Source organism: Drosophila rhopaloa, unplaced genomic scaffold (assembly GCF_018152115.1).
Source record: "Drosophila rhopaloa isolate 14029-0021.01 unplaced genomic scaffold, ASM1815211v1 contig_155, whole genome shotgun sequence".
NCBI lineage: Eukaryota > Metazoa > Arthropoda > Insecta > Diptera > Drosophilidae > Drosophila > Drosophila rhopaloa.
Window position 1 is genome coordinate 3,684,538 of NW_025335034.1, and position 15,500 is coordinate 3,700,037.

At 36.0% G+C, this 15,500-nt stretch overlaps 1 protein-coding gene across 15 annotated transcripts in view; it reads left to right on the forward strand.

Moving 5' to 3' along the window:
• The window catches only part of LOC108041146 (TLD domain-containing protein 2), a 92,581-nt gene that overhangs the window by 22,737 nt on the left and 54,344 nt on the right, over positions 1-15,500 (forward strand). For 6 of the 15 annotated variants that reach the window (XM_044457259.1, XM_044457263.1, XM_044457265.1 and 3 more), the window contains exons 1-2: positions 12,320-12,540; positions 13,079-13,246. The exons of 3 other annotated variants lie outside the window; for them this stretch is intronic. The gene's annotated coding sequence lies outside the window, so the exon portion shown is untranslated. Of the gene's footprint in view, positions 1-12,319; positions 12,541-13,078; positions 13,247-15,500 lie in introns of those variants that run through there. 6 more of the 15 variants (XM_044457266.1, XM_044457264.1, XM_044457267.1 and 3 more) reach the window with 2 other exon arrangements.

Here is a 15,500-nt window from a genome sequence, read left to right on the forward strand (position 1 = left end):
TCAAGAATATATATACTTTATAGGGTCGGAAACGCTTCCTTCTAGCTGTTACATACTTTTGCACGAATACAATATACCCTTTTACTCTACGAGTAACGGGTATAATTAACATGGAAAGTGAAAGCTAAAACTGAGGAACATCATCTCTGACGTTATAAAAATGAAACCAACAAAAAATATAACAAAAACGAAAACAAAGCAATTGTGAAATTTAAACAGACAATATGAATCACAGGTCATAAATCAATTAAATTGGACATTTTAATTTTCCAAGCCTCCTTCGTCTTGCCAAAGGGAACCCACGCGCAAACAATCACCTAAAGAGGCTCAAAACATTGCATAATTAATAATAAAATAAATATAAATACTAAGGGAAACGGGACAAAGCGGGACAAAAGGGGAGTCTGAAATGTGACGGACTTAAAGGTGACATAAGCGAAGTCAATGTACTGCACTTCTCAATTGGGAAAACAAGGAAAGGTGACAGCAAGTGGAAAAACAAATTAACAAACAGGAAACACAAATTCTCACTTATAATATGAAACTTTTAATTCATTTATATAGTAATACCTGTTGTAATACATGTTTTTCGATTATATTTAAATTGGGAAATATAAATAAATGTATCACTAATTATTTTCGAATTTAAACGCAAATTAAATCGATAATTACTTATCAATATAAGTGGTGAAAGGATGAAGGGATTATCCTTAATGATATCCAATGATAATTCTTAATTTTATCAAAATTTAATATTAAATGGAAAAGTTTCTAAGTGTTCATAATTATCTGTACCCTTCCCTATTTCAAACAAACTTTTTGGGGTACTAAAAATGATTTCGCAAAATATTTCCATAAGTCAAACGGCAAGTAACAAAAAAGAAACTTGCAATTTATTTGCAAAACAATTGAAGCACGTGCGACGAGCCTTGAGGTCATCATAAATGCCTTCCCCCTGCACTGAACCCATTACCTAACTAAACCTTCCGTTCCACCAAAAAGTTGTTATAAAGTCAGTTCAAAAGTTTCGCCTAACAACAAAATTTAGCAAACTTTTTGGACATTTCATTTAGGGGGCCGACGAAGGGAGTACGTTGGCAATTTTTCCGTTGGCCAAGTAAAAGGAAAAGTTCACTTCGAGTTGAGTTATTTTCCACTCGGCGTATGCGTAATATTTATTGTTCTAAAAAACTTTCACTTCATGCTCGCTACCAGCTCGGCTGTGTCATTTTCATTATATACCACTTTTATATAGACACCAGAGTAGTTATCGTTGTCGACGGCGCTCAAGCCATTTGACCTTCAAAGTTTTGCCGGTATACTTGCACTTATACTCCACTCCTCCACCCCCCATACTCTGTATCTCAACCCCTCTTGTGTCTTGTATCTGGCACTCCTCAAACTTGTTCTTCGCACAGACAGCTGCAACTCCAGATTGCATCTGGACAGTTCCTTTAAACACTTTAAGCTGGTAATTTATAACCTTGAAACCCTTTTTGGCTGGCCTTGTTTCCTTTGTTTACCTGCTGCCTCTGCGGCTTCCCTCTTTTCTGTCAGGTAAAGACTTCAGCCTTTTAGTTGTTGTTTGGCCACTTTTTTATATTCGCGATCCGCATCAACAGTTTTAGGAACTATAAGAACTAGAACAATTGAATAAATCCAGAATATCAAGTACAAAGTCTTAAAAGTAAATTGATATAAGTACCTTAAAGCTAATGAAAACAAATGAGATTTAGAAACGGTGAAATAAGTACCGGGTATCTCATTGTCGATATTCCTAACTTGTTCTTTCTTGTTCTTACTTAAGCCGATTTGTTCAGACGCAGACTCAAACTCAGCCATTGGCATGCAGTTGATATTTATTGTGCATTCTTGTATGAAAGTTATGAAAAATAAGCGTGTTACTTAAACGGGGATAGAGTAATGCTACAAGACCTTTAATTGCGCGAGATAGTCTTCAATAAAGCACGTTGAACAACTGAAAAGCTGTGCCTTATATTTTAATTTTCAACAAACATACAATAAACAACTAGAAGTTTTAGTTTATATTAAACAAATATCTTTAAAAGAAATATCTTCAAAACAACGAATTTATACTCTATAAATGATCTCTGTCGTTTCAATATAGTCATCAAATTAAATTGTTAAATGGTCAGAAATGTTTTCTTAATACATAAATACTTTGTCTTAAAATTTCTGGCTATATTTAATGGAACTTCGCTTTTTAATATAAGGTGACGTATTTAGAAATACATTTTTTGGTTTTTATACCCTTGCAGAGGGTATTATAATTTCAGTCAAAAGTTTGCAACGCAGTGAAGGAGACATTTCCGACCCTATAATATTTATTCTTGATCAGCATCACCAGGAGAGTCGATCAAGCCATGTCCGTCTGTCCGTCCGTCTGTCCGTCTGTCCGCCCGTCTGTCCGTCTGTCCGTCTGTCCGTCCGTCCGTTTCTACGCAAACTAGTCCCTCAGTTTTAAAGCTATCTGCTTGAAACTTTCCCAAAAGTTGTCTTTCTATTGCAGGTAGTATATAAGTCGGAACGAGCCGGATCGGGCTACTATATCATATAGCTGACATATAACTGAACGATCGGAAATGCCATAACTTTGGTGTTTGTAAAGTTAGGAAGTTGGGATTATCTATGGGTTTTATTTTTGGCCAATCAATCCGACCTGCCAAATTTCATAAGGATCGGCCGACTATATCCTATAGCTGCAATATAACTGAACGATTGGAAATGACATAACTTTGGTGTTTTTAAAGTTAGGAAGTTGGGATTTTTTATGAGTATTAAGAATGCATCATATAAATAATTTTGGAGAATATAATTTACAGAATATTCTGCAAGGGTATATCAACTTCGGCTCCGCCCGAAGTTAGCTTTCCTTTCTTGTTCTTTATAATTTTTGCCCACTCACGACTTTACTTTGACATGGAGCTCATAATGGCTTATTAAAAGTATCCCCTGGACACATGTTTTTGTATCTTCAGTAAGCTTGGCTTAAAATACCTCCCGGCTCGACCTTGACCTGGTCTTTAAGTTCGCATTGACTCTCAGCCGAAATTCGATCTGATCTTCAGTTCACAGTCGCCCACACACGATCAATTCAATCGAATGCTAATTGAAATTTCAGGAGCTTGCGGCTTTGTATCGCCACAAACGAAGAGAACAATGGCAATCAAATCATTAAGAATCGAGACAGTCGCACTGTTTGTTTGCCTGTGCAAATACTTTCGACAAGCCCCCGTAGATCGTCCGAAAAGCCAGGCCAAAATGGTAAGACACGACACGAAAGCAGTTCGGAACAGTTGAGCTAAACTTTGGATGTGTGAATAATTTTTATGTGTTGGCATTAAAACCCATGGCGATGCCATGCACGTTCCGAGGCGCAACGTTGGTGGCTGATAATAACGATAATGGCCAAAATGATGATGGTAATGGATGTGTGGGCGTTTCCCCTAAAACTGTTGACTGACTGGCTTTAGTCAATCCTTTGCCCAGGCTTACGAACTCACACATGCTCGTGCCTACACTGGCAAAAATTGGTGCAAGAAATTTACAAAGTTAGGAAGTCAGCAATTCGTTTTGGGAAATAGACATATTATTTACAATGGTATATGAAAATATATCGTTGAAAAGATTTGAAAGAATTCGACAACTTTTGGTATTTCTATGGATTAAAGCCATCTTAATTTATATCAGAATGTATGTTGGTTTAGTCACGGTTTTCAAATCGAAATGAAATAATGTAATTTAACTTTTGGATACACTTTTTCTGAGTGTAACTTACGCTGACATTGACTGTAAATAGCAGTTGACCCTGAAACGATGCACAAGAGAACCTCGCCCCTTTCTCCATCCCTTTCTCCCCGCTAAATAGCTGGCAAATTGTGTGCTCATGTGTGTGCTCCTGGCCGTGTGTAAATGCAGGAGTCAGTGTGTGTGCCAGTGCCTAAGAGCGTTTCATGTTTGACTTTCACTTGCAGCTGTGACGAGCAGCAACAGCAACGTTTGCCGCGCCTGTCAACGGCAGCAACACCATGCCAACAACCACAGCAGCAACCATGCAGCTCAGCGGCAACAACAAATGGCAACGACAACACGCTCGTTTGTATCGCTCATGTTGTTGGCAGCTGACATTGTTTTTGGCCATAATTTGCATCGATTGCACAGTGGTCCAAAGTGTTAGCTGCAAGGCTCCAAAAATAAAAGATTTTGATTTGACTTTGAAGTGTATTTATAATTATAAGTTGCTTAAAGTCAAGCGAATTGGTTTCACAGAATAATTTAGAAATTATTGTCATTAAACACTTTTTGAAATAATTTAAATATTAGAATAAAATGTCTAATTAATGCTACTTAATTTCGTTTCCACCAAAAATAAAATCCGGTGATCAGAATATATTAGAGATTTTGAAACACCAGCCGAATTATGAAGTGGTTTCATATATATTATTATATTTCCGAGTTGTGAGTTCGACCTTGGGTCCTTTTCAGTTAATCCCCAAAATGTGGGTCCTCCACCACAGTGCCTGCCAAAAGAGCACTCATCCGATGAGCGTTTCCAGCCCGTCCTTGTTTGGGGTTGTTGCTGTGGTCTTGTCTTCAGCTGAGGATGAAATGCAACGTCAATGTTGTCCACTGTCGCACATCGCCCCTAAACATCCTGCCCCGCCTGCTCACAAATTTTCATTAGTGTTATGCCATTGCTGCTGTTGTCATTGATGTCGTACCCTGTCGCTGGCAGCTGACTGCTCCTGCTTCGCATTCCGCTCCTCATCCCGTTCCTCATCCTGCCCCCCATCCTACGCCGCATCCTTTAAAACAGGTTTGACGTGGGCGTTGCCATAGTTTGGCCAACGGTTATTGTGTTTGTGCTATGCATAACGATTATGAAATGACGCTTAATAAAAAAAATGGGAGTCAAGTCAGACAGAAGTTAAAATTGCTTAGCTGCCGCCTGTTCCACGCGGCGTATGAGCAATGTGAATGCAAATACATTTATAGTAGCTTTTAATATGCATTAATTGCTACAATTAATTGGCATCGTGTTGATTGTTTTAAACAAGACATCCAAGTTGGTTAAGAGTGAAAATGCAACATTCTGCCTTTATGCCTCTACTAAGGCCAAAGAAAACCAATTTTTTTTTATAAAAAGCGTATGTTAAAGGTAATTCTTTGACTGATTTAATTTATTTTCTACTCCACCAATAACCCACTGATTTTTCACTATTTCAGTCCGGCTTTGATTTGACTTTAGCTATCGCCTCGTAAATCAAAGTCATCACTTGGCTTTAAGTTACACGCTGCGTGACGCTCGTGGCATTATAATCGCCCCCAATAGTCGATAATCCCTGAATGACAGTCTTAATATACAACCCTTAATAACAATTGTAAGGTGGCTTATTATTTATGATCAAAGAAAAATTTAGGAAATTAATTGACACACATCCCACACGCCGCTAATTATAGCTATCCACTTACTATATCCAAGACTACAAATTCTATACTATAAATGCTATAATAAATAAAGCTAATTTTTTGTTTCGCAATTGCAGTTTTTCTGCTTTCGTTTTTCTCTGAATTGTGTTATTAATATATGCAATGACCTGAGGACTTGTTTGCCTTTTGGCGCCCAAGAGGCACTGAAAATTGTTCGGGAGGTTCTGACAATCGGACATGCTTATATACATATGACGTTCAGATACTATATCTATTTATATATATGTAAGCCACATTGCCTGGTGGCATTGTTGGTGCCGACATTTTGCCTGACACTTTGTAAACAAACAATTTTCGTATTTCTTTTCATAAATTGCGACGAATTATATTTTTTTATCTAAGCACAAGATATCCACACAAACATGCAAATGTATACGTATTAATGTAAGTGCGCGGCGAACAGAGGCAAATGCACTTAGCCAAATTGTCCGCATTCATTTTTAATACGGCAAAGAAAATTTTCTTATTGCTTTTAGGGACTTTAATGCGCTGGTAAATTCAGTGGAATTATTTATTGCTCCAGAGTGATTTTCGAAGAATGAATAAGTTTATTCGTCTCAAATGGCAAAGAGGCAAACTGAATCCCTAACCAATTTCTAAGAGCTTTTCATTTTAAATCAAACGCAATTTAGACACCGACTTTTAATTGTTAGCTGAGGTAATTTAAGACGCCTCTGTCGCAAACGACTGTTTAGGAAAAGGACAATGTATATGCAGTATTAGTTATCATTTCAATGGATCCCAAGCCAACCAATTGGGTTTCCCAAACTTCTCAGTGACCCCTTGCGGTTTAATTCTATAACATATGTATAGCTACGTATTTAATCGATTTTCACACCCTTTCCATTGGCCATTTCAATGCCACATGAGCCGCCACGCCAATCAATTTGGCATTCAATCTACGAGATTGCTCATATATATCAATATAATTATCTGTCATTATTGTTCAGCCGAACACATTACGCGAACAATGTACGCTCCGCTATCGATTGTCTCGGATCTGTGTTCAGTTTGGTTGTCGGTGTTGTCGTCCTTGCTAATCGAATTCAGCATTATGATTTGCTTTACAAATTTATTGCTTTTGAAATTGGCTTAAACGTGTGGAATTAAGCACGGCAAGGCAGTTAAACATAAACAAGGATATGAGCAACAGAATACCCGGGGGATTGACACGTGAGCCCCGATCAAGGGAGCCAAATATGGCTAAACAGCTCAATTAGTTTATGGACAGAATGATTTATTGACAGGCGACCTCACATTTATGGGATATCACAAAATTCTTTGCTTTCAGTTTGGGTCAGGCAGAAATTATCGGTTATTTGTTTGTCACAAGACCTTTCGTCGCCTTCTTGGATCTCGATTTTATTAATCTTCCTCCGCCGCTCTTTGACTTTATTTAATTATAAATACACAGCCTGCTTATCTCATCGGCTACCTGATATTTACGGGGTGGCTTCAAAGGCAAAGAAAGCCGTCGATAAGGCAACCGATCCTCCCACCCTTCGAAAAATTTCCATTGCAAATGTGGAGGAAAATTCCAAAAAGACACCCGTTGCTCATAAAATCTTTTGTGATACGCTGACCTTCTCAAAATTATGAAAATATTGTTTGGTAGAAGATGAAGGTTCTTTGTTGTCGCTGTTTGCACACACATAAGTATTTGAATTGACAATCAGTAATGGAAAACTAACGAGATTCGAGTGGTGTAGATTTGACATGATTTGCATCACGTATGACTCACGAATATTCCAGAAGCCAGAGTTTCCACACAAAAAGTAGTTGTTATTGAGTACGAAATTCGATCAATGGAAATTTTAGGGAGCAGAGTCCCTAGTTTTTACATGATGAGTAAAGTTATATTGTATTTGTTATTGACTTAATCTAATCTATAAACTATATTAAAATTCAATATTCAACAACAAAATAATGGGCATTGTTGAGTTGTTTTTCGTACCATTTTGGAAAGTTTTTGATAACTTTCCCTTAATGACTTAACACATTTTCTTATTCTATTTAATCACCTCTTTGTTGATCTTAATGTAATTTGTTTTGAAAAGATAACCATATTTTTGCGATTAGTGACAAATTCACAATTTGATTGAGGGACAGTTTTTAAAAGAATTTATCGTCGCATACTTTTTAACCAGGAATTTTCTATAACTTTTTATTTATTTTATAAGCATAGTTTAACCAACAATTTTAGCTGTAACTTCATCGTATGAGAAATAAATCAGGAGGGGAGACTCCTCCCACCAAAACGTGCAAGATTAAAATAAGTCAACTGTTATTTTGACAGTTTTGGACACCATTGCGGTGATACATCATCTTTTAAGTCTTGTGATTCTATGATGGGCCATTTATAATAATTCGATTGCGTGCTTGCCGGAATGCTTCTTGTTTGGTTAATTGATGTTTTGTTTAACTCATAAATAAAATATCAGTATTTTATTAAAAAAAAATAAAATGTTTACCTTTGCCTTTATCCTGTCAAAATTCTTGCGATATAAACACGAATACAGAGTAGATTAAAAAAAGCAAGAAAGTGTATACTACGGCTGACATTGACCCCAATTATGGCGCCCCATGTGTTGGCAAAAGCGTTGGAAAAGTACAAAAAATATTGATTACACAAAAACAGCCTTTCCTACGATTTTTATTTACCATGTAAATAAACTATAAGACATATGCCCCCAAGGGGGAAAACAACAGTCTGGGTTTTTTGTTTGCGTTTTTGGCGAATAAATTGTATGTGCAATACAAATTGATTGACTGCATAATTGGAATTGAAATTGAATTTTTCACAAGCCGGACAATAATGGATGAATATTTAAATGTTCTATGACAAATGTTTTAGCACGATCCCCTCTCCTTTCCCCATCAGCCCCGAATGGCAAATGTCAATGGGTCTGTCACTCCTTTGGCAACTCGAATTCAACACCGGGTTAAATCTAAAATTTATGTATCCGACGGCAGCCTTTGACAGTCTTTTTGAATAGAACAAATTCATTAATTAAAATCGGGTTATGCTATTGAAAATTGAATACAAAATAGAGCAACAATCTGTTTGAGTAACGAGCTTAGTGACAGCAGCAGATTTTAATAAATACATATAGAATTCTGATTTGCCAATACATACATTTTGAATACTCTACGTGAAAATGTGATCGTTTTTTAGATAAAAGTACATGGCTGACAATATTTTAATAATAGTAATAATCATAATAAAACCACGATGTATTTTGACGCACTTTAGCAAAGAATAATTTTCTTTTCAGATACCAAATTTTAAATATGCAACACATTTTCACCTTAAAGAGCAACTTATAGGTGAAAGCGTATAACTTGAAATATCCAGTATTTATATCTATTGATAATAAAATCAGTAGATTATCTAACGGAAATCTTAGCAAATCTCCCATTTCAAGCTCATTTATATTTAAACCCCTTCTATGTCTCTACTATTTTATTGATTTGTTTTGAATATTTAGCGGCACAAATTCCGAGCATTCCGCAATTCAGATAAGTTCAGGCACGTTTTGCACTTTCTTTGCAAATTTAAGGCACATTTATTTATATGAAAAATCAAATGGCGCGCCCCAAGCGACAGATTATATTGAAAAAAGCCGAGTCGAAAAACAAAAGCTCAATTTAACAATAATAAACAAATAAAAATATCATTCACAGCAGCAAATAGCTTTTGGTGCATCCATATAAATTCGATTTTTATGCATGGCATCAATTAAAAGGCAAAATGAAAAGTAAACAGGCAAAAACAATAACATTTATTCAGCAGATAAACGAACCGCGGAGGATTTATCTACTAGCCGAGACTTGAACCGCAATTTGGGGTTAGTAGGTGGGGGTGATGATGTATATAAGGGGGTCCCGAGACCCAAAATTGCATTTTCCACTGCCTGCCAGCGACAACGAAATCGTTAGGATTTTTTTCCTCGTTTAAACGAAATTCGCATTTTCCTGTCAAGCCGGTTTCCCTGTGTTTTTCTTCGTTTTGCCGCCGACTTTTCATTATTGGACCACACCAGCATGTGCTGTTGCCATTTGGCAAGCCAAACAACTTGCAACCAATGCTGTGTTGATGTTGCTGCGGCGGCTTTGCTATTTTTAGCAGCTGCAACAAAAAGCCGTCGAAACATTGCTGGCCAGATACTTGGCTTGGAAGTACCTTCCGTCATATTCCGCTGGAACAACAACAAATACGAAGAAAAAATAAAAGAAAAATTAAAAAGTAAATCTTTTTTGCTTTCCTCGAGCTTTGCATATTCAACAGCTCAGCAACAACGGTCTGGGAACCCAGCCAGTTGGATGGCAAAATTTTTAAGCTGCAATCGGTTCGGAAAACTGATTTGTTATTTAAATGAAGCTGCTTAAAAGGGAATATTTTCGCTCTTGGACTTTTAGTTTGACAGCCTCGACGAGAGTTGGCGATGACTTGATTTAAGGGGCAGCATAACCCCTAAATCGAGAAATGAGGAAATAAATAAAAGAATACGATGTTAAGGGTGCTCACTTTTATTGCTTTAAATAAATCAAATCTTCATATTTAAAATGGTTTAATAAGAAAAGCGGTAATAGGTAATTGAATAGTTTTAAACAAGGAGTGCAATAAATCACGGAATTCTGTCCCAAAAAATGGTAAATTTTAAACAACCTGTACTAATACTACAAACTATTTGCTATAAAATACACAGTCAGTCTTCTTAAGAATTTTGGAGTGTAGGGCTTTAGCTGATTTATTGTATTTCAAAAGCTCTAACGCTCATTACAGACTTGTATTTATTGTGGACACTCGCAAAATCTTAGATTATAATGCGGATTCTTTATGGCTCTTAAGCTAATTAACATTTATAATTAAATACAAGTCGGAAGCAATAAGGTAGGTGTTTAAATTAAAATTCTTTAAAAAGGTTGATTAACCCTTAGTATTTTGTTAAATATTAAGGTCAATTAGGTGGCTTAATAATAATGTTAATAATTATAGTAATCAGTAAAAACCGAAAGAGTATACACCGAAGAGAATAAAGATGGAAAGGATATGAAAAAAGAACTTAAATATTATAAAACGTGCTTTTTGTTTCAAAGTAGTATTTCATGTTTGTAACCTCACCTGGGACTTGTTCGATTAGAGACCCTGATTATCCATGCCCATAGCCATGTCCATAACCATAGTCATAGATTTAGTTAGCTTTGGGTATGCATGCGATTGCGTTTTTTATAGCCCCCCAAGGCGCATTTGAAAACATTTACATTTTAGTTCAGACAATTTATGATTGTGTAATAATATTGAAGGCTGAAAATTATAATCGTCCGAGTCCGAAAAACTGTAAATTCGTAGACAGAGAACGAGAGGGGGCGACAGAGGGAGACGGAGAACGAGCAGCAACAAAATGATGTTGCACTTTTTCTGATTTCGTCGAGTTGCGTATTTTGAAATTTGCATAATTTGCAATTTGAGCCCAGTCATGCGTCTTAAATGAGCCAAAGAAAGAAGAAAAAGTCAGCCGTTACCAGCTAAATGAAAGAAATTCCCAAGGTTGAATTGGAAATTCTAGTTTTCTCTCTTTCTCCAGCGCTGAAATGCAGTTCACCTTAGGGGGAATTCTCTGGGCAAATGCTTCAACCTTGGCGGTAATTTCCTTGTCGGGTGGAAAACGCAGGTGAGCAGGGATTGACGTTGACCAGATAATTGCAGCACTTTCACCCCCTCAACAATGGCCTACATTAAAGTTGAGGAAATGCATTTGCCGCCGAGAAGCTTGAAGCGAAATCAAATAATTACAGCGGCGTCACATGGCGTATGAGTAATTTAAATGAAATTACAAAGTCGCCGCAACTGACTAACCTCCAAAAAAATAATAGCAACAATAAGTGTATCGCAATTGCAATTCAAAACAAGTTCATTGCACATGCGCACAAACATTAGAAGCAACAAAAAAAGAAACACCAAGCACCAAAGCTTACCGAAAATGTTATACCCTTAATTGTACCTTCATATGAAAATACTAATTAGACAAGAAATACAATTCAAGTTCCCCGATGCGTAAGATTCTCGTAAGAATGTTACCAATAGGTGGTTTTAGGCATATGAATATATGGCTAGTAGTTATTGGTTATACAATTAGGCTTCCATCTTTCCTAATCCTAAGTCTCTAAAAGTCCATTAAGTTATATTAACAGGGAGTATAAGTTCACGTTCCCCTACGTTTTATTTTTTATAAATTATAACAGTTAAAGAAGTCGTTTTTATACAAATGTCTCTGGATATAATTAATCGTGCTCCCGATCATAAAACGTTATCTGCTAAACGTTGTATTTATTTTCATGCCTATTTGAGGTTTTTACTTTAACTCACATTTTCATTTGTTCATTTGAGTTCTGCGAGGTCCAATATTGAATTTATAAGAACGCTTTTTCTTTCGTGAGTTGGATACATCACATTGTAGGCTTAATACCCATCCAAAGGGTAGCAAATCGAGCTTTAAGTGGCAGCCGCACTTTTCGCCGGCAACATGTGTCTAAACATCAAAACGCACACTTGGAAACGGAAATAAGCCAAAAGCCTCAAGCAGGTTTTTGGCCTGCAACAAAAAACAAGTTTATTGCAGCACATGTGGTCGCCGAGAGAGAGAAGAGAGCGGATTGGGCGAGAGAGTCGAAGACGCAGCTGCGACTGCGCCGCGATCGAAAACATAATGCCGACGTCGGCAGCGATCGGCCAGATCGGTCGGTTCGGTTTTCGGTTTTCGGCTCTCCACTTTCTGAGACACTCACGTAGAAATTTCGTTCGATTCGATCAGTTCAGTTTAAGTTTTCCATTTGCAACGAACGCATCGCAACGCCAAGTAGCTCCGCCAACCAAAAACCCAGAAAAGAAAATCAAATCAGCTGAAGTAGAAACACAACTGAGAGTCTGCGCCAAACGAAAACGAAACACAAATAACAAAATGCGCGCGCGCTCAAAAAGTCTGTGCTTGATAATAAGATATATGTGGAGCATCGGCGATGAATACTGTAAAAATTATTTTTAAAAATATGATCGAGTTTTGTGCGACTGAGTGATGCTGACAATTGCAGTCTCTTGATTACTTTTCTGCGCTCGTTTTCCGATTGTCCGTTGCATTTCAGCCATTAGCGTCCGTTGTTCTGGCTACAGTAATAAATTGAGTTGTTAAAATTCCCCCATAATTAACGTTCCGCTTTAAAGAATTCTTAAATAGCTATCTGAGCGGCCCAATATTAATTTGCAAGAGTTTTTCAACCCCAAAGTGCATTAAATCGAAAGTGAAATCTGAAATTAAATTAAGTTATTAAAGTTGAATAAATAATAATAACCAAGTACAAATTTTAACATGTTTTCTAGCACTACAAGCAATTTGATTTTATTAAAATCATCATTTCAATTGAATAGATTGTTTTAAATTCATAAATAAAATTCCTATGAGTAACTAACAACAAGTTATTTTTAAAGATATATTAATCTTTTCCTTGTCAGCGTATAAATGTAATTACAAATTAATGATTGTTATTTTTAACCAAAAAATGTCCACAGAATACATAAAAAATAATTCAAAAGTAATTGTACGCGAGTGCAGTTTTAAAAACCAAGCAAAAGTGCCAATACAGTGCAATCAATACGAATGAGAAATGTGACTAACCAACCAAAGGAGAACCAATTGTGCTAAAACATCGAAAAAAAGACAAACAAAAATACAAAAAGGTATTGAAATATTTCCAATATGTGATGCAACAATTAATGGCTGCGCTTGCAATTTTTTCCGGACAAGCTTGCTTCAAACATACCTCTTTCCTTCTCTTTTTGCTATTTTATTTTGCGATTGTTTTAGGCGCGGCTTGCGGTTTTTCGCCAACTTCTTTGTGCAGTCAACGGTTTCTATTTTAGACGGTTGGTTTAATTTTACCGTTTCAAGCGGCTTTATTCTCCCGCTACTCATTCGGCTTTTTCTTTGTTCTCAGTTTTTTCGAACTTTTACTTTTACATACATACATACAAATTTTTATGCGAAATAGAACCAAATTATTTTTTATTATATGTGGGTATTCTTCGGCATTTTCGTCCGCCTGCAGGTCATGACATTCATGTAATATCTTTTTGTTATTGCTTATTACAATGACAAAAGTAGCTAACAAAAAATATAAAAAAACAGCTGACCACCACAAAAGAAACTAAAGAAAAAAACTTGGCCAACAATGACGAATACGGCAGACACAAAAAACCAAAGACCTACGCCTAATTTAAGGTCATCAGCACAATAAAACAACAACAAAGACAATAACCACCGTCGGCAAAGAAGAAGCAACACTAACTGCTTATAGCTACGAAAAAAAAGTTCAAGTCGTCAGTTTCTCTGCCGTCGCTTCGTTATTTTCTTATTTTTTTTTTGGATTTTCTGATTGTGTCTATGGCCCTTCCATACCATTTGTTTGGAGAATTAAAAGGCAACGGTAGATAAAAAAGTAATGATCGGACACATATGTATGTACACACATTCCAAATGGAGTTACTTTTTCCCCTCCAAAAAGCTCATTTGCCTTTACGGCTTGACCCCCAAAAAGTTGACAGACTCGTACACGAAAAGAAAACCCCTAAAAAACTAAGGACTTTCTTTTAAAGGTCCAAGTATATATTTAATAAATTGAATTTTTGCTCCAGATTTTCATATAAATAAAATTGCCTAAAGAGTTCTAAAAAATAAAACTTAAAAGGCATTTATCATAAAAACTTTAGGCAATATTGTAAAGTAACGCTTTAAAAAAATCATATTGGGTAAAGGAAAAAAAAAAAGTTTATTTTAATAATTTGGTCTTTGATTTGAATTTTTTTAAGTGAACAGTTTTTATTTAAGGCAGGTAAAAAGATTTCAACAAAAGTTCTCAAAAACTTCAACAAATCTATGGAAATTTGAATTTTGGACCAGTTTAAAAAAGTCTTTCAGCTTGATTGGCAGACTGTTTGGCGACTGCAGCAGCTTCTCTCTTTGATTTCCGTGGCGAGAAAATTTTAAAAGAGAAAAGCGTCCACTTGAGATAATCGTTGGCTCAGCTCTTCTCAGTCTGTTTTGCGCTTGCTTATCTTTTTTATAAATAGCCTCAAAAATGCGTAAAATGAGCACGCAAAAACAAATTATAATTAGAATAAATGTTAAACTCAAGCATTGACATATACCTAATATTGGGTGTGCAAATTATAGGCCTCAATAGAATCGAATAAAAGTAAATAATATATTTATAATTAAATGCGACACAAAATTAATTTCTTTAGTGTGATACGCTCCATCAAAATTTGATAGCATAATTAATGCGGATTAACTTTTCAGTTTCTATTTTGACGCAACTCTGCGAAATGCCGCACAAAGCGTCGATATAGTATTTATTGACAAAGCCATTTATCACGATGTCCGCAAGCTGTGCATAAATTTTGGCCCACGTGATGTCGACCGACTTATAGATAGTGGAACTAAATAATTATTAAGTTCTATACTTATTTAGTTGTAGGAGCTAAAGTACATTTTTTTTTAGCCAGTTAAAGGTGCAATCGACTATCCAAATCAAATAAAAATGTCAGGAAGCATTGAAAAGAAAATTATAAAATTAAAATATGAAGAAAGAGGAGAAAATGGAAAACGAAATGCAAATAAAATGACTTAATAATTTAAAAACCAACACGGAAATGCAAATTCCCACTGAGTATCTACGCATAGCCGTTGCATCTGGTTTTTTACTTTTATTGATTTTAAGTGACAGTTTCATGCCTATACGACTTTAAACGAGGAAGTCACTGAGTCATTTAGCTGTTGTTATTATTATGGCTGCCAAAAGGAGGCTTGTCACAGGACAGAATATTTTAATCTTGCCTGCTCAATAATTAAACTTATATATATATTTTTTATGAGGTGCTTTTTTGTCATGTTGTCTTTTCATGTGATTTATTTATGGGCTTTTGTTTGTCTCTG